Source organism: Acinonyx jubatus, chromosome B4, assembly GCF_027475565.1.
Source record: "Acinonyx jubatus isolate Ajub_Pintada_27869175 chromosome B4, VMU_Ajub_asm_v1.0, whole genome shotgun sequence".
NCBI classification, from domain to species: domain Eukaryota; kingdom Metazoa; phylum Chordata; class Mammalia; order Carnivora; family Felidae; genus Acinonyx; species Acinonyx jubatus.
Window position 1 is genome coordinate 46,157,740 of NC_069387.1, and position 23,507 is coordinate 46,181,246.

A 23,507-nucleotide genomic window follows, 5' to 3' on the forward strand; every position below is an offset into this window, starting at 1 on the left:
ATGAGTATACATTAAAAACAATTAAAAAAAAAAGAAATTGGCCTTGGGCTGGAGTTCATCCACAGGCCTGAGGTCCCTGATTCATGCTCTAGAGCATAAATTAAAAAAACCATCTAATCTCATACAAGACATGATGGCACTTGCCAAAGACTAAGTCAAGTGGGACCACAACTGTAAGTTTGTGGCTCTAGACTGGGTCAGTTGCAAATTTACATAAAGTACTTCTCCATCAATCTGATAAATCCTCCCAGAGATATGTTCCTACAGGTCAAGGTTTACACACACATCCAGAGGTACCTGGTTAAAAGATGAATAGCTTGAGGGTTGGGACAACTAGGATTCATTTCTCTAGATGGTTTCCTAGATTAAGAAGTAAATTAAGGGGTGCCTGAATGGCTCAGTCGGTTAAGCCTCTGACTTCAGCTCAGGTCATGATCTCATGGTTCATGAGTTCGAGCCCCGCGTCAGGCTCTGGGCTGACAGCTCAGAGCCTGGAGCCCGCTTTAGATTCTGTGTCTCCCTCTGTCTGCCCCTCCGCTGCTTGCACTCTGTCTTTTGCATTGTCTCAAAAATAAATAAACATTAAAAAAATTTTTTTAAAAAGAAGTAAATTAAAAGGGAGGGGCACCTGGGTGGCTCAGTTGGTTCAGCAGATGACTCTTGACTTCCTCTAAGGTTATGATCTCACAGTTCGTGATCTCACAGTTCGTTCAAGCCCCACGTCAGGCTCTGTGCTGGCAGCACGGAGCCTGCTTGGGATTTCATTCTATCCCTCTCTCTGCCCCTCCACCGCTCACACATTCTTTCTCTCTTTTGCTAAAAAGAAATAAATAAACATTAAAAAAAATAAATGAAAAGGGAATGAAATGCAAGGCTGGTAGATTAAGATACTTTCTGTACAAGAGTAAATATTATCAATATCTCTGGTTTGGGTAGGAAGAACTAAAAAAATAAGTCAATCACAACTTTCTGTGCCTCTCCCACCCCCAGTTAAACCTTGGATCAAGTGTGTTGTAAAAACACCCAGATAGGTTTGGGCAAATCTGAGACTTTAGTGGATGGAGCTCTCCTTCCCCAGGAGTAGCCTACTGAGGCTGCAATCCTGTCAGAGAAGCCCTATAGTAAGCCATACATGACAGGAGAAATGGTGGAGAGGAGTGGTGACCTGTGTGGGCCTGGCCCGATAGTCCTTTGGTTCTTACAATTTGCACTGACATGTAGGGGGCCGAGGAGTTCCTACGACCCTCAACTGGGAGATAGAGGGTATTTTGTGTGGAACTAGGTGAAGAGCCCAAAGGAAGGGGTGTTAGTTTCCTAGGGAATGCTGTAATGAAGGACCAAAAACTAGATGGCTTTAAACAACAGAAGTTTATTCTCTCACAGTTCTGGGGAATGTAAGTTCAAAATCAAGGAGGCCATGCTTTCCCTTTCTTGCCTCATCCCAGCTTCTGGTGGAGGCGGTAGATCCTTAATGCTCCTTGGCTTACAGCTGCATCACTCTAGTCTCTGCCTCCGTGGTCACATGGCATTCTCCCAGTGTGTCTCCATCTTTACACGGTGCTTTAGTGCCCTCCCTAATAACTTCATCTTAACTTGATTGCCTTTGCAAAGACCTTACTTCCAAATATGGTCACATTCGCAGGTACCAGGGGTTAGGACTTCAACATATTGAACACGGTTCAACAGGTAACAGAGTAGAACAACGGTCAAGTGCAAAGAGGCTCATACTGTCATCCAAGCAAGTGACACAGCTGGATCTCAGAGGATCTGCATGTTCAGCAGGAGCCAGAGAAAATCACCAGCCAGCAAAGGGATTGCAGTGGCTTCTGCTAGGCTGAGACGAGGACATGAGCATACCACAGTGAACTCTAGCAATGCACCCAGCAAGAGATGGAAGGCAGTGTACAGGTTGGATGTGTCCACCTTCCCCTGATCGCCAGCACCGCAAAGCTTCTTAATACCTGGGGCCTTAGATCCTCTCTTGGTTAAAGACAAGAAGGGCAAGAGGGAGGAAATAGTGACTGTCAGATGATCTTTACCCTAAAGGGATCAAGCTCAACCTGAAAGAGACTTTCAAGCCAGAGCACGCTGAATTACTGTCAGTAAGTTTAACTTTCTCCCCTTACCTCCATCATCACGAATAGAGTACACATCCTGATGAGCACTGAGTAATGTATGGAATTGTCGAATGATTATATTGTACACCTCAAGTTAACATAACACTGTATGTTCATTATATTTCAATAAAGTACAATAAAACTCCAAAAAAAAAAAAAAAAGAATAAAGGTTTCACTGTAGAATATAAAGCTCTTTCCATTTCTACCCCCATCTGAATCAAGACTTTGGTGTCCTTGTACATATTAAACCAATTATTACCAACCATATGCAAGACATCGCTATTGCATGGAATAACAAGGACGTGATCTCTGCCCTCATGAAGCCAGTGCTGCTCTGTCATTGTAAAAGTGCAGGCCATTCCCTTCACCTTGTACTGACCTACTTTCTCCCCCTACCACTACCATGCAGCTCCAGCTGTCAGAAGCAGGCTTTTAATTTTCTTTTTCCACTCTTGGCACAACTGGGTTTCAGTAATAAACGCAGATGTCATGGGTTTTGATAATTTCAACCCTAGCCTGTTGGCCACTGAGTGGCTGCTTGATTTTCTCTCATTTCTTCAGTGTTCAGAATGGCTCTTAGAAGACAGCTTTCTCCTGTCAGTCTAAATACCCTCCCTCTCGAAAAGTCACTTATCTAGTACTATCCAATCAAACCAGAGTTTTGAGTGTTATTATAACTACTTTAGGTTACACCCATAGGTCATCAGATCCTTGATTCTAGCTTCAAAATCTCATATCCATGTCCTTCTGTTACCCTCACTGAATCTGCCTGCCAATCCTGCCACTGGTCTCTCTGTTCCAGCATTTTCCTTGAAACCAATTGTCCCCATTGCTACTAGATGCTCTTTCCAAAAACTGCGAATCTTATCTTCTCTTTTTCAAAGCATTTAATATATACCATATATAAGCATTAATATATACAAATAGTGAATCATTATGTTGTATACCTGAAACTAATATGATGTTGTAGGTCAGTTATATCTCAATAATTTTTTTAAAAAAATTATATATGCCATATAGTTGAAAATTTGTGGGGTCATTTCATTTACCAAATTTCACAAGTGAGATATAAGAATAATATAAGTAAGTGAAGGCGCAAAAGTAGAAGTTGTTGTTGTCACTTTGAGAGTACAAGTAATGAAGACTAAGAGAGTAAAAAAAAATCCCAATACTGACGATGGCCCTCCAATAATTAGAGAATTAGGGAGCAAAATACTGATTCGCTGATCTCTGCTAACAAATCTGTGCTAACAAATCTTTAATAGAAAATGGCCTTAAATATGAAAACAAGATGCATTTTCTGGGAAGTAATCTCCCAACACATGCCTTGTATGAAGAAGAAGGAGGAGAGAGGTAAAGGAGAAAGAGGAAGAAGAAGGAGGAAGAGGAGAAGGAGAAACATTCAATGGCCCTTTATTGCCTACAGGGTAAAATCCTAACTTCTCATGGGTAGACAACTCCCACACTGACCCCACCCTAGATGTATGGAATTCTCAGAGTTCCCCAAACAGATCCAAGTGCTTTGAGTCTTTAGAGTTCTGTTCTTGGCCATTGTGCTGTGCCGTGGCCTGGAAACTTCTATTTATTCTTCGAGCCTCCCTTTAGGTCAGTCTGCTTGAGCTTTGCTAAAAATGCCTTTTGCAAGCCTCCCACGATACCCTGTGTTACCAGAGCACTTACCGTACTGAAGGGGCATTGTTTATTCGTTTATGTCCCCTGTTTGACATCCCTTCATTTATAATTGTTCATTCAGTTAATATTTGTTGAGTATCTATTATGTGCTAGATTTTGAAAAAACACAGTCCTAGCCTTTGAAGAGCTCATATTCTTCTGAGGGAGGCACCAGTTGAATTTAGAATGCACAGAGAGCATTTTGGGGTCAAGAGGAAGGACTCATTCATCTTTATGTCCCTGGTGATGAGCACATGTTCATGTGTACATATCCCTCTGTAATGCTTGTGAATGAATGAATGAGACAAGGGGGCAGAATGTTATAGTATTGGCTTCATGAGTATACTGAGAAATGCTTTTTGGATGTTATTTATTTCCAGTTCATCTGAAAGTCTCTCCTTTCCTCTAAACACCCTTCTGTCTTTCCCACTAGAACTCTTACTTCCAAGCCCAAGAAGGCTTTTTACTAGATTCTCCATATCTCCCTTTCTCTTGCATTCTTATTCTGTCATCATTGTCTTTCCCTCACAGTCACTGCCAGGTAGATTTCTCATTCTTCTCTAGACAAAGAGAACTTCCAGCCTTTCTGGGAAAAACAGAAATGTCTCCTGAGGCTCTTTCCTTTCCTGTTTCATGAGACTGCATATTCTCATTATCACACACGGTAGTGTACTCACAATCAAGGTATGGCAGAGCAGAGTCAACCTACCCTCATATAACAGAATCTCATTAATTTCTCTTTTGCCAAAAGACTTGAAGAGGGCAAATGTGCTACACACAGACATGCATGTGTCACCCCAGATGGTGAAATCCATGGGTACACACGCATGACAGGATGTAGCCATGCCCGGTCACCCAAAGTGGCACCCCAAGCCTCTGAGATCTCTGGCTGGACCCTGTCTGCATTCCTACAGACTTCTCTGCAGCTGCTGGAGCTACCTAGATTTCCCCTGCCTTGATCTTTGTCCTTGGTTTTCTCTTCCTATTCTCTTGGGTCAATAATCTCTCTTCTTTTGCAATACCCATGTTGTGATAAAATCCATATTTACTGATACTCTTAATTCAGTTGTCACTCACAATTTGTTAAAAGTTAACTGTGCTCACCACTACCTTGACACTGTGCTTTTCTATGGGACCCCTTTTTACCATAATCATTGTGCTGTGAAGATTCTGCACTGATAACAGGGTAAATTTTACAGCCTGGTCCTCTTAGGCAGGCCCACAACATGAACCGATGCATTCAAGTCAATCCAAGACATAGACTAATAGTGACTCTAGAAGCTTCCAAACAGGACTAGACAAAGATGGATGACCTGCAGCTAAACCTCATGAAAAGACAATGCCCCCTCAGGCATCTTGAATCAGTCAAGATGAGCTAGATTATGCTGTGTTAACAAACACTCTTCGAATCTAAGTAGTTACAATAGCAAGGTTTTCTTTCTCACTAATTCTACTTGTCCACCACTGGTTGACCACACTCTGCTCTGTTCCTCCACTTTACGGCCCAAAACAACAGAGCAGTCTCTGGCTGGAACACAGCAAATGTTATGGCAGAGGAAAAAGAGATAGAAAAAAAGGTGGCTCTTAAAGGTTCTATTACGTTCACCCACATTTCGTCAGCCAAAGCAAAGTCACATGACCAACACCCAGGCCAGCAAATAATTTGGTCGGTAATACAATCTATCACATGTTGGACATTTAAACTGTCCTCTGAATAACTCCTCTCTTCCTCCACCAAACTATGTCTTCATTCAGCTTTGGGTGAAAGATGCTGACATATACTCAGTCACATTCCCTCAGGATGTTGCCAGAATTGTTTCTTCAGTTCATACCATGAATCATATCACATCTCTGCCTAAAACACTTCAGTACCTGTCCATTGCTCATGGGATAAAGTTATAGCTCCCCAGGGTGGCCTATGAAGATCTTCACAATAGGGCTCCTGCCAACAATTTTATCTCCAGCTATGTTTTGCTCTTAACACCCTGTGCTGCATCTAATTCTAAATAGCCTAAGGTTGTGTTTTCAAAAATCCCATTTTCATGGCCTCATGTCCATTTTAATGGTCCTCCTCCCCCGCACCTGGTATACTCTTTCTGTCATCAGCCTGGAGAAGTCTTATCTATCTTTCAGTAATCAAGGCAAATTTTACCTTCACTATAAAGTTTAGACTCCCATCCTGAGTTTCCCAAAACCAGACTACCCAGGTAGAAATGACAACTGTTTGCTTTGTGCGTCTACTACATCTTATAGAATTGGAGCTTTTAAACTTTTCTGGTTGTACCCCTCTAAGAAATATATGAGATATCACAATCCAGAACGCACATACATATACATACATATAATGCATCATATGTGTGTGTGTGTGTGTGTGTGTGTGTGATTGATCCATTTGTGTGAACTCCTGTTCACACATAAAAGTAGAACAAGAGCATTAGAAATAATATCTGCCTTTACAACTTGTGATAATTTTTTTTATTTTCTACTCTTTCTATTTCATTTAACAAAATGCATCTAGGTCCCACTACTCGCTAACAAGTTACAACCCACACTTTGAAAAATACTGCTATATAACATAGATCTTCAGAACACAGTGCTCAGTAAAAAATTTAGAAATAGATTGTGAGGTGTGATTCAGTACCATTTATTTCAATTAAGCACCCCCCCACACACACATACGGAATAACAATATACATTTTGCAAGAACACACATAGAGAAAAAAGATACACTTTAAAATGGTTGTGAGGCAGGGAGGAGAATGGGAGTGTGGTATGGAGATACAGAGGATAAATAAATGAATAAATGGATCAATCAATAACTGGTGAGGCCTTGCAAAGACAATAATAATAACAATAGGTATTGACTTTGCATCTAAAGTCCAAAAGAAACTGAAACAAGGATTCACTGTTACAGAAACTTCTTTAATAATATCCAAGATCTTTTTCTTTGTTTTTGGTGCTCTACAGTTTCATTACAATTTATGTAGAGCATGTATTTATTTTTACTTATCACATTTCGGGTGCATTGTATGTCATAAATTTGTAGATTTATGCTTTTCTTCAGTTCTGGAAAATCCTCAGACATTATTTCTTCAAATATTGTCTCTCTTTCATTCTCTATACTCTTTTTCTTTGAGACTCTGATTAAATAGATACTAAATGTTCTCTTTTCTCTTCCACATCATTGAACCTCTCATATTTTTCATCTCTTTATCTGTCCATGGTATTTTATGAATACTTTTTTCAACTCTAGTTTACAGTTTACTAATTCTGTGTTTAGCTGTGTATGATTTGTTGTATAACTAAAATTCCATTCGATTCTTCTTTCATGATAGTTTCTTATAGCACACTCAACTTTGTGACCCCATCTTTTATTTCTATAAACATTTCATACATAGCTATTCCACGCTCAGTAACTGAAAATTTTATATTCAGGAGCCTTTGGGGGTCTAAATTTATTTTTTGTCATTTCAGCTAAAAGTGAATGATAAACAGGAGAGCCTTTGAATGATCCTAAATTTTCTGAGCTGTCTAGTAGTGATGTAGCAGGAACCAGTGACTCATAGTCTCGTAGCCAGAAGGGCTACAGCTTCCCATGCAACCATACTTCATCCCTTACCCAATCCAAAGATGTTCCAGTGGAGCTCAACTTCAATAGAACTGGTGGGTCCCAGGATTTGCAGGTGCCAGATAGCTGACATTTCTATGCACTGCCTTGAACAGATGACCCCTTAACTAGACCATTTGGCAATTGAATGCAAAATTCAGACAAAGTATTTTTTTTGTTTGTTTTTTATTTTCGTGTTTTTTTTGTTTGTTTGTTTTGTTTGTTTGTTTGGGTTTTTTTAGTACTCCTCCCCTACAAAAGAAGAGAGAGTAGCAAGTGGCATTGCTCAGCCTCACAGTGAATCCAGCTATGTCTTTGCCCAAGAGCATCTCTCTCTGTAATGTCAAGAGCCTGAAGGACTCACTTGCTTACTGCTCTTCTGCGGAGAGTTTCTGCCTGCATAGATGACTGCAAAAGGGTATGCCAAACTCTTATACCATGTGACCCAGACTCTCATTTGTGGTGGTTTTTGATCGTGAGCTCATTTTTGCTTGCTTTTATCTGTGGGAATTCTGAGGGCCTAAATCAGGGCTATTTCCCTCCAGAGAGGATCTATATACTTCCACTTAGAGGTAGCATCTTATAGTAACTTGTGACTATGTTAGCTCCCTTCAAAAACCTACAAGTGTCATAGGTTTAATTTCCCCCATTTAGCTACTGGCCCAGTGCTAATATCCTGACGGCACTGCTATTGGGATTTGCCCTTAAGGAAACTCCATTTTCCCTATTTGCTTAAAGCTCTCCACTTCCACCAACCAGTTCAGCTCACTTTTGGGAGAGGGCAATAGGGAGGGAGGGTGTGAATAATTCATGGAGATTTCTTGTGAGTCAAGTAAAGAATTGTAAAATGTGTTATATCTGGGATCTAGTTGTTTTGTAATAGAAGGGTCCTTTCAGGGTATCTGATCGGCCATATCTCAAGAAGCAAAGGTTTTTACACATATCTGTCTCCCCCAATTAGACTATGAGCTTTCTGAGAAACAAAATATATACAGCACCTAGCACAGTGCCTAGATTATGATAAACCCTCAGAAAATTTTTGTTAAAAGAATATATGCTGTAACAACATTTTTCTTTCTCAAAACATACCAAACATAAACAAATGTTTTGTTTACCAATCCTCCACTCAAACATATAGCAAATAGTCCTTAGTCAGAATGTTATCTTTTAAATTTATTTCTGAATTTCTACTTTTCTGAGGGAAAGAGAAGGAAGAATCATTGAGGTTTGTGTTGGGTCTAACCTATCATTCCCAGCCTGTCACACAACTTCTCAACCCCTTTTCCTCCCCCGGAACAAAAGATGATGATTATTACTGTGAAGTTAAGAGGTGGCAGAGAACTTTATAATAAAGTCCAGTTTGCTCAGGTGCCTGGGAATCTTTGGGGATACAACTGGTGTATGCATTTTAAATACTCATATTACTCACGTTTATCACTATTGGTATTCAGAGTCCCCTGCAGTTTCCCAGGCCAGACATTCTGATTTGTCCTGCATTTCCCGATCACTAGCAAAGTAAGGATTCTCTGTAACTAAGTCGTGGGGATTGGCAGAATTCCAAGGTGGTATTATTGCCAGGATAATAGTGCTTAATAATCAGTTACGCTTATTCATTAGTATTAACTCTCTACCCCCAGCACCACCTGCAATCAGTTACATGATGGCAGACAGATGCTTTCCAGATGTTCACAAGGCCACTTTTGTGGATTTTCTTCACTCTCATCAGGCAATCTGTGAAGATGCCTCAGGTGGAGAGAAGGGCTGAGACGGGGGGAGGAAGGATGGTTAGAGCAATGAATGAGCACACATTTTTTTAAAAGATAAGGCATGCAAGCCAGGCCTGTTGTTAATTAACGTGGGGTTTGTTGAGAACATGGTGTCCAGGCTGTGGCAGACAGAAGGTGCACCCCATCTGTGATAGCTCTGGCCAGGGAAAGACTGGTGACAGGAAGCCGCTGTTCCCTTCTGGGGGGCCCCTCCCACTTCCCGGTGAGCATATTGCAGCCCCAGGTGGCGGAATGGTGGTGAGTCTCATGGCAACTCCAAAGACTCCCCAGTTGTCTGAGAAGTGGGGATTGTGAGCATTTGGGTGAGGCACCTGTCCATCACTAGTTTGGAGACCCAGGAACAGCTTTTCTAGAATGTGAAAACTGAAGACTCTTAACATAGCAACCTGGATAAATTACGTCTTGGTGATGGAAACTGCTCCATAGCAGTGAAGGGATCTGGTCTGGTGAAGCCCATTCTGCAGCCCAGATTTGTGCCCTGACCGTGCCTTTGCACTGATGGAGCTGTGCGTCAACAGGGACAGACAGGGCAGAGCGACACCCTTACCATGCCACACTCTGTAGGCAGAGCCTGGAGGCTGCCTTTCTGGAAGCTCCACTTTCTGCTTCCTGAAGCAGATGGAGAAAGGGAGTGAAGAAACGGCTCAGGCAGCCACTGAGCCCAGGTGTTAGACAGTGGTAGTAATTATAATAATAAAGTAAAATTGTCACTAATTATTGAAGGTTTGGCAGGCCCGTGTTTAGCCCTCACAACAATCCACTTAGTATTGTGGCATTATTATCCCCATTTTATAGATGCAAAACAAGTCCACATGCACATCATTTGTGTCAGTCCACATTTATTGCTAAAAGTTGCAGGTCAGAATTCAAAGCTATATTGTCCAAGCCCTAATTGTGCCTGTATTACCCTGTTCTACAAAAACTCACTATTCCTGACTCTAGGATTGTTTATTAGTGATTGTGATAAGTTGGCAGAAGGTTCAATGCAATCTTATTTTTGGTAGGGATGTTTAGAATGAAAATATTGTGTAGTCAAAGGGCAAAGAGTACTTTTGAGCTGAGAGCTTGTGAATCTATGTAGTGTCAAAACAGAATTCAAAGAGCTTTACTCGTTATGAATATTTTATTGAGCAAGGAACAAATGGTTTGTGAACTTCAAACTTGAAGCTGGTATGAAGCTCAGTGGCATGATATTACGGGATGGCTTATAAAGTGAAATGAGAAAGTTGTTTAACCTTTATAATGATTGGTTATCGCAGTGGGGGTTTCCATATGGCAGGGGGTTGGTTAAAACTGATTATCTTATATCATTTTAGGAAGATGACTTCAGTTTCATTTATGATTATCACAGGCATTTTACAAGAATAACTTAAGTTTTGCTTATGTTCACGAAGTAAGCTAGACTGTTTTGCTTATGTTGCATAACTGGTTGGAAGATTTTCAAGACCAGTCTCCATTTTATTTTATGTTAACCGCAGGTAGGTTTAGGGAAAAGATTGGGGGCAATATGTTTGTAGATGTCACGTATACATATTTTTTTTTTTTAGGATTTAGACTAGAGAAACAACACAACACACACACATACACACACACACACACACACACACACAGACACATGATCTTCGTAACAGAATAACTGATTTGGCTTCCGGTGTTGTTTGCCTTGGCTGCCTGGGAGCGAGATGGCCTTGAGGACAGAGGGTTCAAACATAAGAAGGGGAAGAGTCTCAGGAGAAGCATAGATGGTTGTGTGGTTTGGAGCCAAAGCCTCTGCTTCCAGGGCTGCCCTTCAAGTTCCTCAACCTCAGAGAACTTACCTTTCAGTTTTCTAGGTGTGGCCGACTGTGCTCCTAGGCTGTTTTCCCACTGGAAAATCTCTTATATCTGTACAAAGACTTTTCAGTGTCAGCGGGAAGTACCAGGGCTATGAGGGCTGTGAACTCAGATGCACAGAATTGCTTGATTGAAGCCCTTACTTGCTGCACGTGGAAGGGCCTGAGCGCCGAACACTGAATACTGAGCTCCCAGCATACTTCCAGCCTTCTGGCCAGAGGCACCCCCAAAGACTGAGATGTTCAACTGGGAATGCCTGGCTTGCTCCTTTCTCCATCACTACACATAGTGTGGCTAACACATACCGGGCACTGATAAGTGTTGCTAGAATGAATTAATACATGGGTAGCTCATTCTGTGAACAAGAATACAGACACCAAGTCATGAGGAAACATTTCACACCATGTGAAATAACATTATTCATTATCTGTTGAGCTTATTTTAATATCGGTCTGTGTAAATCATTGTGAGAGGTATAAAAGGAAAACACATGGTTCCTATCTCTAAGAAATGGAAACTGTAGTTAAGAAGGCGTATGATGACTGAACGTTTTTCCCTTTACCTGGATTCTTTTTCCTTGATCTCATGCCTACATTCTCATCCTTCAAGACCCTGTTCACATGATGCTTCCTCCCTTAGGTTTCTCCCTCCTCCATATTCCTAGAGTATGTTTGTTTCTGTATATGTGTTATCTATTATTTCAGGTTATAAACTTCTACAGAATTTCATTGGTATCTGAATAATTGCTTTATTTTCTTATCCTAGAGCCTAATGTAAACTTAGAACATAGCAGAATCTCAATGGTTCTTAAATTAATAAATTATTGAACCAATGAAAATATACTAACAAAAAATCTTTTTGAAGATGATATCAAGGAGTGGAGATAAAAGGAGGGACTCCAGAATGCTATAACGGATGGAAAAAGAATCATGAAGTCTATCTAAGGTGGTGCTGGGGGAGGTCGTTGAGAGGACATGACTGCTGGTTGATGAGCTGGACCTTGACAATCAGAGTTACTTTGTCTCCTCCCATCTTTGGAAATGTGCATTCTGCATGCCTTCCCTTCTTCCAGAAGCTTCCCCAAGGACATAGTCTTGAGATAATGATGCGGTGTATGAATCCAGGTAAGACATCTATATAAACTTTTAAGAATCTGGTGGTAGAGGTAGAAATGTACTCATCTTGTAGTCACTGATGACAAGCCACATATGTAAGTTCCCTTCCTTATTAAACCTGCCAGCTACCAATCTGGAACAACCTGACCCTTTCTTCAGTCTTGCTCCTTTCTGGGAGTACAGAGGTTGGTTTGAAATTTCACCTGGGAAGCTCCTGAGGGTTTGAACCATCCTGGGGATGAGACGGATAGCTCAGGGATGGAACAGAGCCTTTTCTATGATGTCTTTGAGAATGAGAACCTTAAAGGCAAGATTCTAAGGGAACTTCACCATGGATTTTGGGGTCATCGGGAATGTAGTGCAGCTTAGAATAGAGGAAAAAAATATCTTTTAGTTGCTGTAGTGACCTAGGAAGGTGTGAATGTACCAGGGTAGAGCGGGGGGTTTGGATGGGAAAGGAACACCAAAAGAACAATGATTTGATAAGTGGAATGAGCTATGTCATGGGTAGAACCACTGAGAAGCGAAGAGAGTCTAGAATCTTCATGGTCTGGAATGAATAGTGGGAAAGGTTAGCCTTTCCACTGGGCCCATAGAATCCAGGGGAGTGGTAGAAGCTGAGGGTGTTCAGAGAGAAATAAATGGGAGTGTTTGACATACACTGAAAGACTAATTATATTTAATTTTGGACAATAAGGACCCAAGATAAAGTTTGATAAGTAGATTTAGGCTATAAAAGGGTTTAAGAACTTTCTGGTCAAAATGTCACTGAAAGGTCACTCTTTGAAGCTTTTCAACGACTTTCTACAGATAGAAAATTTTAAAAAGAGACAATTTCAAAGTCAAAGCTATGCTCACAAACATCCCCGTGCAGCACCAATAAAACAAATACAAAGTGCCAAGTGGACTGAAACTGGGAGACTGCCAGGCTATGGGTCCAGAAATAGGCAGAGGCAGCCAGGGGGTTCAGCTACTGCAGAGTAATATAGACAAAGGGGGCCCCGTTCCAAGTGAGGAACCAAAGTCTGTGGTTGAGGTGGGGCTGCCATTCACCAAAAAGCGGCTAATAAAAGTTTATCTGATTGTTTTTTGGAGACTCTGGTGTATGTCAAAGTGGGAAGAGGCAGACTTAGACTTTCACCTAGGACCAAGGCCAAGAAAGTATCTGATCTGGGCCATGCAATATGAGTTCTAGTTGTACACTGAGAGCCCCAGGAGGCTGCATGGAGGCAGCCAAAAAAACTGCTAGTCCAGAAAGGGTACAGGGAGAAGGATAAAATGGATATATATATATATATATGTATATATATATACGCATATGTATATATATGTATATATACATATACATATATATGTATATGCGTATATATATATACATATATATATATAGAGAGAGAGAGAGAGAATAAACTCTAAACTGACATTCCCAAGACATGAGAAAGTAATGCTAAGAAAAAGAGAAAACAACCAACAATTGGGAGAGGAATTCCTCCCCCCAAAATGCAAATATACAGCAATCTAAAGAGGACTTTAAAATATGAATGTTCAGAATCTTCGCAAAGATAAAGGAAGGAAGAATATTCCCCCCAAAGAACAATAAATTATGACACAATAGAGTGATAAATAAACAAGAAGAAGTATTTATAAAAATGAAACAACTGGAAATCCTGGAGGTAATAAATGATCACCGAAATGGAAAAATTGCAATACATAAGATAAATTCCACACTGGACACAGAGGGAGAATTAGTGAATTAGAAGATACCAGTAAGGAAACCACCTATTATAGTGCAGATAGAAGTATGAAAGGGCAGGGGGAAGATGATGGAGTAGGAAGATCCTAACCTCACCTCGTCCCACAGACACAACTAGATAACAGCCACATCAGTGTAAATGACCCAGAAAACAACCTGAAGATTGGCAGAACAAACTGTCCACAGCTAAATATGGAGAAGAGGCCACATTGAAGAGGGTAGGAAGGGCAGAGACACGATTGGGAGTTAAATAGACCCACAAAGTTGTCCATGGGAAGAAAGAACACTGCAGGTGTGGAGAGGGGAGAGAAATGGACCCTCATACCAAGCACCCAAGGCACGGAATCCCACACAGGAAGACAAATAACCATATTTGGCTTTGAAAACTAGGGGGGCCTAGCTTTAATCAGGGGCTTAACACCTGGAACTTTAAAAAATTAGAGGGCTCAGCTCTAGGAGAACTTGGGATGGGGGGTGAGAGGAAACACTCCCCACCTGTAAAGAGACAGTACCACAAACAACCCCACTGAGATATGGCATAGACACAGCAGTTTGAAAAACATTTGGGGTATATGGGAAGATTTATTTACTAATATCATAGCATGTGCTGGAGGGGCAAAGATATTTAAGAGACTCCTCCAGGAGTAAAGGAGGTGAGGGCTTCATTTCCCTCCTGCACCCCACAGCCTAGACACATGGATGCCTGCACAGTGCCAACATTCTCCACCTAACTTGCTAACGGCTTACCCAGTCCTCGCATTCCCTTGCTGACACACCACCTTCAGCGAGGCCTCAGCTTCTGGTCTCCTCCCACAGAAGACCTACATAAACCTTGCTAACACTGTGCACCCTCCCATTTTCTCCTGTGGACCTGCCCCCTCCAATACACCCTTGGCCAGAGCCCACCCAAAGTGGTGCCACAAGCCTGGCAGTGTGCTAGCAGCCCTATCAGGGGCCAGTACCACTTCAGAGTGATTGCTGCCCCAGAGGGAGGGGAACATAACCACATAAACCAGTATGACTATTGCCCCAGAAGTGGGACAGACAGCTAGTCTGACTACAGGCCTACCCACTAATGAAAGCTTCTCGAGAGACACCACAGGGAAAATATCCAGCAGTTTGGTGCTACTGCATCTCTGGCAAAGGCTTGATCTGACTTGACTCGAACCCAAAGTGACCCTAGACTGGCCTAACAAAAACACAGGGGCCAAACCCTGCCCACAATAGGCAAAGAGAGCCATTGCAGATGACTGGATTGCAGGCAAAAGTAGCTCAGCTACAACAATAGGACACAGGAAACACACACAGGAGAAGCCTCTGAAGTACCAGATTCTGGTGAACATAGACATTGAACTTCTGGGTATTACGGTATCTCTTCTTTATAATGCACTGCTTTCAAGAGCAGGAGATGTAGCTGACCTTCCTAACATGTAGGAACAGGCACAGAGCATTAGACAAAATAGGGAGACAGAGGAATATGTCCCAAAATGAAAGAACAGGGCAAAATCACAGCAAGAGAGCTAAATGAAACAGAGATAAGTAATACGTGTGATAGAAAATTTAAAGTAGTGGTCATAAAGATACTCACTGGATTTGGGGATTTGAGAAAAGAGTGGAGGACTTCAGTAAGACCCTCAACAGAGATAGAAAACATAAAAGAGAACCCATAAGAGATGAAGAACTAAATAACTGAAATAAAAAATATACCACATGCAATAAATAGTAGACTGGAGGAAGCAAAAGAGTAAATCAGTGACCTGGAGGACAGACTAATGGAAAGCAATAAAGCTGAATGAGAGAAAAAATAATAAATAATAATAAAATGAAAATAGACTTAGGGCACTCAGTGACACAATGAAGTATAATAACATCTCCTTATAGGGATCCCAGAAGGAGAAGAGAGAGAAAAGGGGGAAGGAAATTTAACTGAAGAAATAATAGCTGAAAACTTCCCAAATCTGGGAAAGGAAACAAATATAGAAGTCACAGAGAGCCCCCCACACCCAAATCACCCCAAGGAGGTCCACACCAAGACACATAGTAATTAAAATGCAAAAAACACTGATAAAGAGATAATTTTAAAAGCAGTCAGAGAAAAGAAAACAGTTACATACAAGGGAAACCCCTTAAGGCTATCAGCTGATTTTTTAGCAGAAAATGTGCAAGCCAGAAGGGAGTGGCGTGATATATTCAAAGTGCTGAAAGAAAAAACCTGAAACCAAGAATATATCCAGCAAGTCTATCATTCAGAATAGAAGAAGGGATGAAGATTTTCCCAAACAAAAGTTAAAGGAATTCATGACCAGGGTGCCTAAGTGGCTCAGTTACGCATCCAACTCTTGACTTCAGCTCAGTCATGATCTCATAGTTTGTGGGATCGAGCCCTGCATCAGCACAGAGCCTGCTTGGGATTCTCTCTCTTCTTCTATCTCTCTCCCCTTTCTCCCCTTTCTCATTCTGTCTCTCTAGAAATTAATTAATTAATTAATTAATTAAAAAAAAAAAAGAATTCATGACCTATAAACCAGCCCTACAAGAAATGTTAAAGGGGAATTTTTAAGTGGAAATGAAAGGGCATAAGAAGGAGTAGGAAAAGTAGGAAGCACAAAAGCAGTAAAATTAAGTATATCTATAAAAATCAGTGAAGGGATTCACAAACTAAAAGAATGTAAAGTATGGCAGTATATACAAAACATGGGGAGGAGAGGAGTAAAGAATGGGCTCAAACTTAAATGACCATCAATATAATATAGACTTCTACATGCATAAAATGTTATATATGAACCCAGTGGTAACCACAAATCAAAAACCAGTAGTGGCTATGCAAAAAATAAAGAGAAAGGAATCTAAGTACATTACTGAAGAAAGCTAACAAACCATAAGAGAAAAGAGCATGAGAAGAATGGAACAGAGAACAACAACAATAAACCCATAAAAAAAGTAAAAAAAAAAATGTCATTACATATATACCTATCAATAATTACTTTAAATGCTCTAATCAAAAACATAGGATGATGGAATGGATAAAAAAGTAAGACCTGTCTATATGTTGCTTACAAGAGATTCATTTCAGACCTAAAGACACATGCAGACTGAAAGTGAAAATGGAAAATCATTTATGATATAAATAGAAATGAAAAGAAACCTGTGTAGCAATACTTATATCAGACAAAATAGATTTTACAATAGACTTTAAAAAGAGACAAAAAAGGACCCTATATAATCATAAACAGGATAGTCCAACAGGAAGACATAACAATTATAAATATTTATGCATCAAACATGGAAGTACCCAAATACATAAAGCAGCTAATAACAAACACAAAGGAAGTAATCAATAGTAACACAATAATAGTAGGGAACTTTAAACCCCACTTATATCAATGGATAGATTCTCTAAACAGGAAACAAGGAAACAGTGGCTTTGAATGACACGTTGGACCAGATGGATCTAACACATATATGCAGAACATTCCCCCCTAAAACAGCAGAATGTGCATTCTTTTCAAGAGCACATGAAATATTCTCTAGAATAGATCACATATTTGGCCACTAAGCAAGTCTCAACAAATGCAAAAAGATTGAAGTCATTCCATGCATCTTTTCCAACCACAATGCTATGAAACTAGAAATCAACAACAAGAAAAAATCTGGAAAGAACACAAATACATGAAGGTTAAATAGCATGCTACTAACAGTGAATGGGTCAGCCAAGAAATTAAAGAGAAATAAAAAAAATACATGGAAACAAGTGAAAATGAAAACACAACTGTCTAAAATCTTTGGGTGCAGCCAAAGTTGTTCTAACAGAGAAGTTTATAGCAATATAGGCCTACCTCAAGATGCAAAAAAAAAAAAAAAAAAACAAAAAAAAAAAACAAAAAAAAAAACAAAAACAAAGCAAAAACAAAAACCCAAACACCTCAAATACACAACCTATCCTAATATGTAAAGGAGTTAGAAAAAGAAGAACAAATAAAACCCCAAACCAGAGGGAGGAAGGAAATGATAAAGATTAGAGAGGAAATAAACAAAATGGAAACTAAAACCAAACCCAAACGAAACAAAACAATAGAACAGATCAATCAAACTAGGAGCTGGTTCTTTGAAAAGATTAAAAAAATTGATAAACCTTTAGCCAGACTCATAAGAAAGAGGGAGGGAGAGAGAGAGGGAGGGAGAGAAAGAGAGGGAGGGAGAGACAGAGAGAGAAGTACAATAAAAAAAAAATTAGAAACGAAAAAGAAGAAATAACAACAGACAGCACAGAAATACAAAAGATTATAAGAGAATATTATGAAAAATTATATGCCAACACACTGGACAACCTAGAAGAAATGGATAAATTCCTAGAAATTCCTAGAGACTCCCAAAATCAAATCAGGAAGAAATAGAAAATTTGAACAGACTGATTACCAGCAATGAAATTGAATCAATAATCAAAAACTCCCAACAAACAAAAGTCCAGGAACAGATGGCTTCACAGGTGAATTCTACTAAGTATTTAAAGAAAAGTTAATACCTATTTTTCTCAAACTATCCCAAAAAATAAAAAAGGAAAGGATGCTTCCAAATTTGTCCTATGAGGCCAGCATTACTCTGATACCAAAACCAGATAAAGACACTACCAAAAAAAAAAAAGAGAACTACACACCAGTATCTTTGATGAACATAGATGCAAAAATCCTCAACAAAATATTAGCAAACTAAATCCAACAATACATAAAAAAAATCCTTCACCACAATCAAGTCGGATTTATTCCTGGGTTGCAAGTGTGTTTCAACATTCGCAAATCAATCAACCTGATACATCACATAAATGAGAGAAAGGGTAAAAACCGTAGCATCATTTCAATAGACACATAAAAAGCATTTGACAAACTACAACATCCATTCATGATAAAAACCCTCAACAAAGTTTAGAGGGAACATACTCAGCATAATAAAGGCCATATACGAAAAACCCACAGCTACCATCACACTCAATGGTGAAAAACTGAGAACTTTTTCCCTAAGATCAGAAATAAGACAAGGATGTCCACTCTCACCATCAACATAGTACTGGAAGTCATAGCCACACCAATCAGACAAAAAAAAGAAATAAAAAGCACCCAAATTTGCAAGGAAGAGGTAAAACTTCCACTATTCGCAGATGACATTATACTATATATATAGAAAACCCTAAAGACTCCATGAGAAAACCCTACTAGAACTGATCAATAAATTCAAATAGGTTGAAGGATACAAAATCAATATGCAGAAATTGGTTGTATTTTATATGCTAATAATGAAGAACAGAAAGAGAAATCAAGTAAACATTTACAATTTCACCAAAAATAATAAAATACCTAGAAATAAGCTTAACCAAGGAGGTGAAAGGCATATATTTTAAAAACTATAAAACACTGATCAAAGAAATTGACGAGATACAAACAAATGGAAAGATATTTTATGCTTAAGAGTTGGAAGAACAAATACTGTTAGAATGTCCATACTACCCAAACCAACCTATTAAATTTAATACAATCTCTATCAAAATGCCAACAGCATTTTACACAGAACTAGGACAAATAATCCTAAAATTTGGAACCATAAAAGACCCCAAATTGCCAAACCAAACCAATCTTGAAAAAGAACAAAACTGGAGGCATCACAATCCCAGGTTTCAAGATATACTACACAACTATAGTAATCAAAATAGTATGGCACTGGCACAAAAATAGACACACAGGTAAATAGAACAGAATAGAAAGCCCAGAAATAAACCCACAATTATATGGTCAAGTAATCTTTGACAAAAGAGGCAAGAATATACAACAGGACAAAGGCAGTCTCTTCAACAAATGGTGTCGGGAACACTAAACAGCTACATGCGAAAGAATGAAACTGAACCACGTTCTTACACCATATACAAAAATAAACTTGAAATGGATTTAAGACCTAAATTAGAGACCTGAAACCACAAAAATCCTAGAAGAGAGTGTGGCAGTAATTTCTGTGACATCAGCTGTAGCAACATTTTTCTAGATATGTCTCTTGAGACAAGGGAAACAAAAGCAAAAATCAACTATTGGAACTGTGTACAAATAAAAAATACTGCCCAACGAAAGAAACAATCAGAAAAACTAAAAGACAACCTATTCGATGGGAAAAGATATTTGCAAATGATATATCAGAGAAGGGATTAATATCCAAAATACACAAAGAACTTATACAACTCAACACCAATAAAACAATCCAATTAAAAAGTGGGCACAAGACATGAACAGACATTTATCCAAACAAGACATGGATGGTCAACAGAGACACGAAAAGATGCTTAACATCAGTAATCGTTAGGGAAATGCAAATCAAAACCACAATGAGATATCACCTCACACCTGTCAGTATGGCTAAAATCAAAAACACATGAAACAAGTGTTGTTTCATATGTGGAGAAAAGGGAACCCTTGTGCACTGTTGGTGGGAATGCAAACTGGTGCTGCTTCTGTGGAAAATGGTATGGAAGTTCCTCAAAAAATTAAAAATTGAATTATCTTATGATCCAGTCATCGCACTACTGGATATTTACCCAAAGAATATGAAAACACTAATTTGAAGGGATCAATGTACCCCTATGTTTATAGGAACATTATTTGCAATAGCCAAATTATGGAAAAAGCCTGATAGATATGAGTGGATAAAGAAGATGTAGTATATACATGCAATGGCATATTATGCAGCCATAAAAAAGAATGAAATCTTACCATTTGCAACCACATGGATGGAGCTAGAGAGTGAAGTGCTAAGCAAAATAAGTCAGTAAGAGAAAGACAAATATATAATTTCACTCATATGTGGAACTTAAGGGGGGAAAAAAAAAGAAAAAAAGAGAGAAACCAAAAAAAACAGACTCTTGACTATAGAGAACAAATTGGTGGTTTCCAGAAGGGAGATGAGTAAGGGATGAGTGAAATAGGTGAAGGGAATTAAGAGTACGCTTATTTTTATGAGCAATGAGTAACGTATAGAATTGTTGAATTGCTATGTTATACATTTTAAACTAACATAGCACTTGTATGTTAATAAACAAATAAATTAAAATCCTAAAAAAAAGGGTATGAAAAGACCCTTAAAAGATGTGGATAATAGCATATGTAAAAGGAACTCTAGAAGAGGAAATAACAGAGAGCCAATATTAAAGAGATAATAACTAAATATTTTCTAGAATTGAATAAAGACATGAATTCTCAGTCTAAAAGTACACATGATGGACTAAAAATAAATCCATACCTAGACACACTGTGGTTGTATTGAAACATACAAGGTATAAGGGAAATTGTTTTAGATATACCAGAGTGAGAAAAGCCCAAATCACTTTAGAAAAAAGGAATTTAAAGCCCAAATCACTTTAGAAAAAAGGAATTTCTCTTATACCATCAGCAGGCCACTCACGAACAACAGGAAAGGCAATGAGGGAAAATTCAGCGTTCAGATGGATTTTAAAAATCTAGTTTTAAAAATGTCATATAATAGCAAAAACAATGATGAACTGAGTTTATGTTACACCCTCTTCTCCCCATTTTCTGATCCTTGACAGTGGACCTGCAACCAAAGGATACTTCAGGTTGAACAGCTAGAACTAGCTCCCCTACTCAGCTGGTTAGCGGTTCTTAACTGGGGGGAAATTTTGCCTCTCAAGGGATGTTTGCAATCTCTGGAGACATCTTGGATCCCCAGGACTTGGGAGGTGCCCCTTGCATTTAGTACGAAGAGTCCAGGGAAACTGTGAGACATCCTAAAATACATATTAAAAGACATCCTAAAATACATGCCTCAAGAAAGAATCATCCCATCCAAAATGTGGATAGTGCCCCTGTTGAGAAACCCCGAGTTAGAATAAAGCATGAAACATCATGACTCCCCGAACTAGGAAAATATATTGATTAATTAACTACGGATTATCAAAAAACATTAGCAATATATAAAAAATAGGAATAAATTCTAGCAACAGGGCTGATTTGTGAGTGGTAAGGTCTTTCTCATTAAGGAGGATAACAAAATAATAATTCGTGACTTTATTGAACACGTGAAGTTAAGAGTGTTCGTTAAAAATTTGGGGGAAGTTGTTTGCTTGGCTGGCTCAGTCAGTAGAGCATGTGACTCTTGATCTCAGGGTGGTGAATTCACACCCCGTGGTGGGCATGGAGCCTACTTAAAAAAAATGGGGGTAACAATCAAAATAATAGAAAATCATCTGCAGTTTCCACCTTGCAAATGAAGAAAAGTAGGATGATAGTCAACTTTATTAATTTAGCAAGAGGCAAGCAAAGAGGGACAATGAAGGAAAAAATGTGGAAAAGAAAACACAAAATAAGATAGAAATAAGCTTAAATATACTAACAGATACAAAAAATGAAAAGGATTAGTCTCACTTATTATGGACCTCAAAAACACAGTGTATAGTGATATACAAAGGTTGATGATACTATTTGTGTAGAGATTATATTTTTAAATGAATGTTATTAATGGATAAATGCATGCAGAGTAAATATTTAGAAACATGAATGGAAAATATACACACCACCTTCAGGACAGTGGTTTGTTTTGGGGTGGGAAAGAGAGAAATGACACTGGAAGAAGAGAATATGGAAACTTTAGCCTTTTCTGAAATGTTTTATTTGAAAAAGAGGAAAAATTTGAAGCCAGTATGGAGAAGATGTTAACAACATTTGGGTAGTGGGTACACAAGTGTTCATTATGTTAGCCTTCATACTTTTCTAAATATTTAAAATATTAAAAAATTCATTAGAAATTAATTGAAAATGGAATAAAACAGTCCCAAGAAAAGACAATAAAAGGCAGCATTTTGACAGACTTTTAGAAGTGAGCCTGCATTTTTTATGATGACATTGCTTTGAAAATTTAGTTTCATTCCGTGTTAAAAACGTCTAGTAATTATTGTAGACTATTGTATTTCATTGTATATTATTCCATTTCTATCAGATAGTCATAGAACAGATAACATAATAATTTATATGAAATAAACCAACAAATTGATAAATAAATACATTCATAAATCAGTAAACACATAAATAAAACCTCTCGAAGTTCTCCCGTAGGAGAATGCAGGGTCTGGAGGACACAGTGGGAGGAAATTATAAACATGACATGTCTAATGGGGAGAAGTCTGCTCCTGTCCCAGCTTTGCCATGTGGAACTGTGGGTGTGTCGCTTAACCACCAGACCTGATTCCTTGTAAAAACTAAAAGGCATTAATAATACTTGCCTGATATGGTTGAAATAAGGAGGAAAGCGCTGTGGAAAGTTTAACAGGCAGAGTAAGGTATCTGAAATAGGAGAAGCAAGCTGAACTGAGTTGGCTATGCAAATTCAGGTAGGGGAAATGGGAATAGAATGCATATACCCCAAATGGTGGAGTGTGGAGAGGGGAGATGCTTGTTGAGGAACATTTCTACTCCCTATTTGATGTGTACCTTAGGCTAAAGCAGACTAAAGCTAATTGCAAGCATTCTCTCCCAGAGGGCATCTCCCTACCTGCTGCTACAATTGGGTAAAAGGCAATGATGCATGACGGGTCAGTAGGAAATTGACACTCATTGGAGCAGTTGGCTGATGAATAC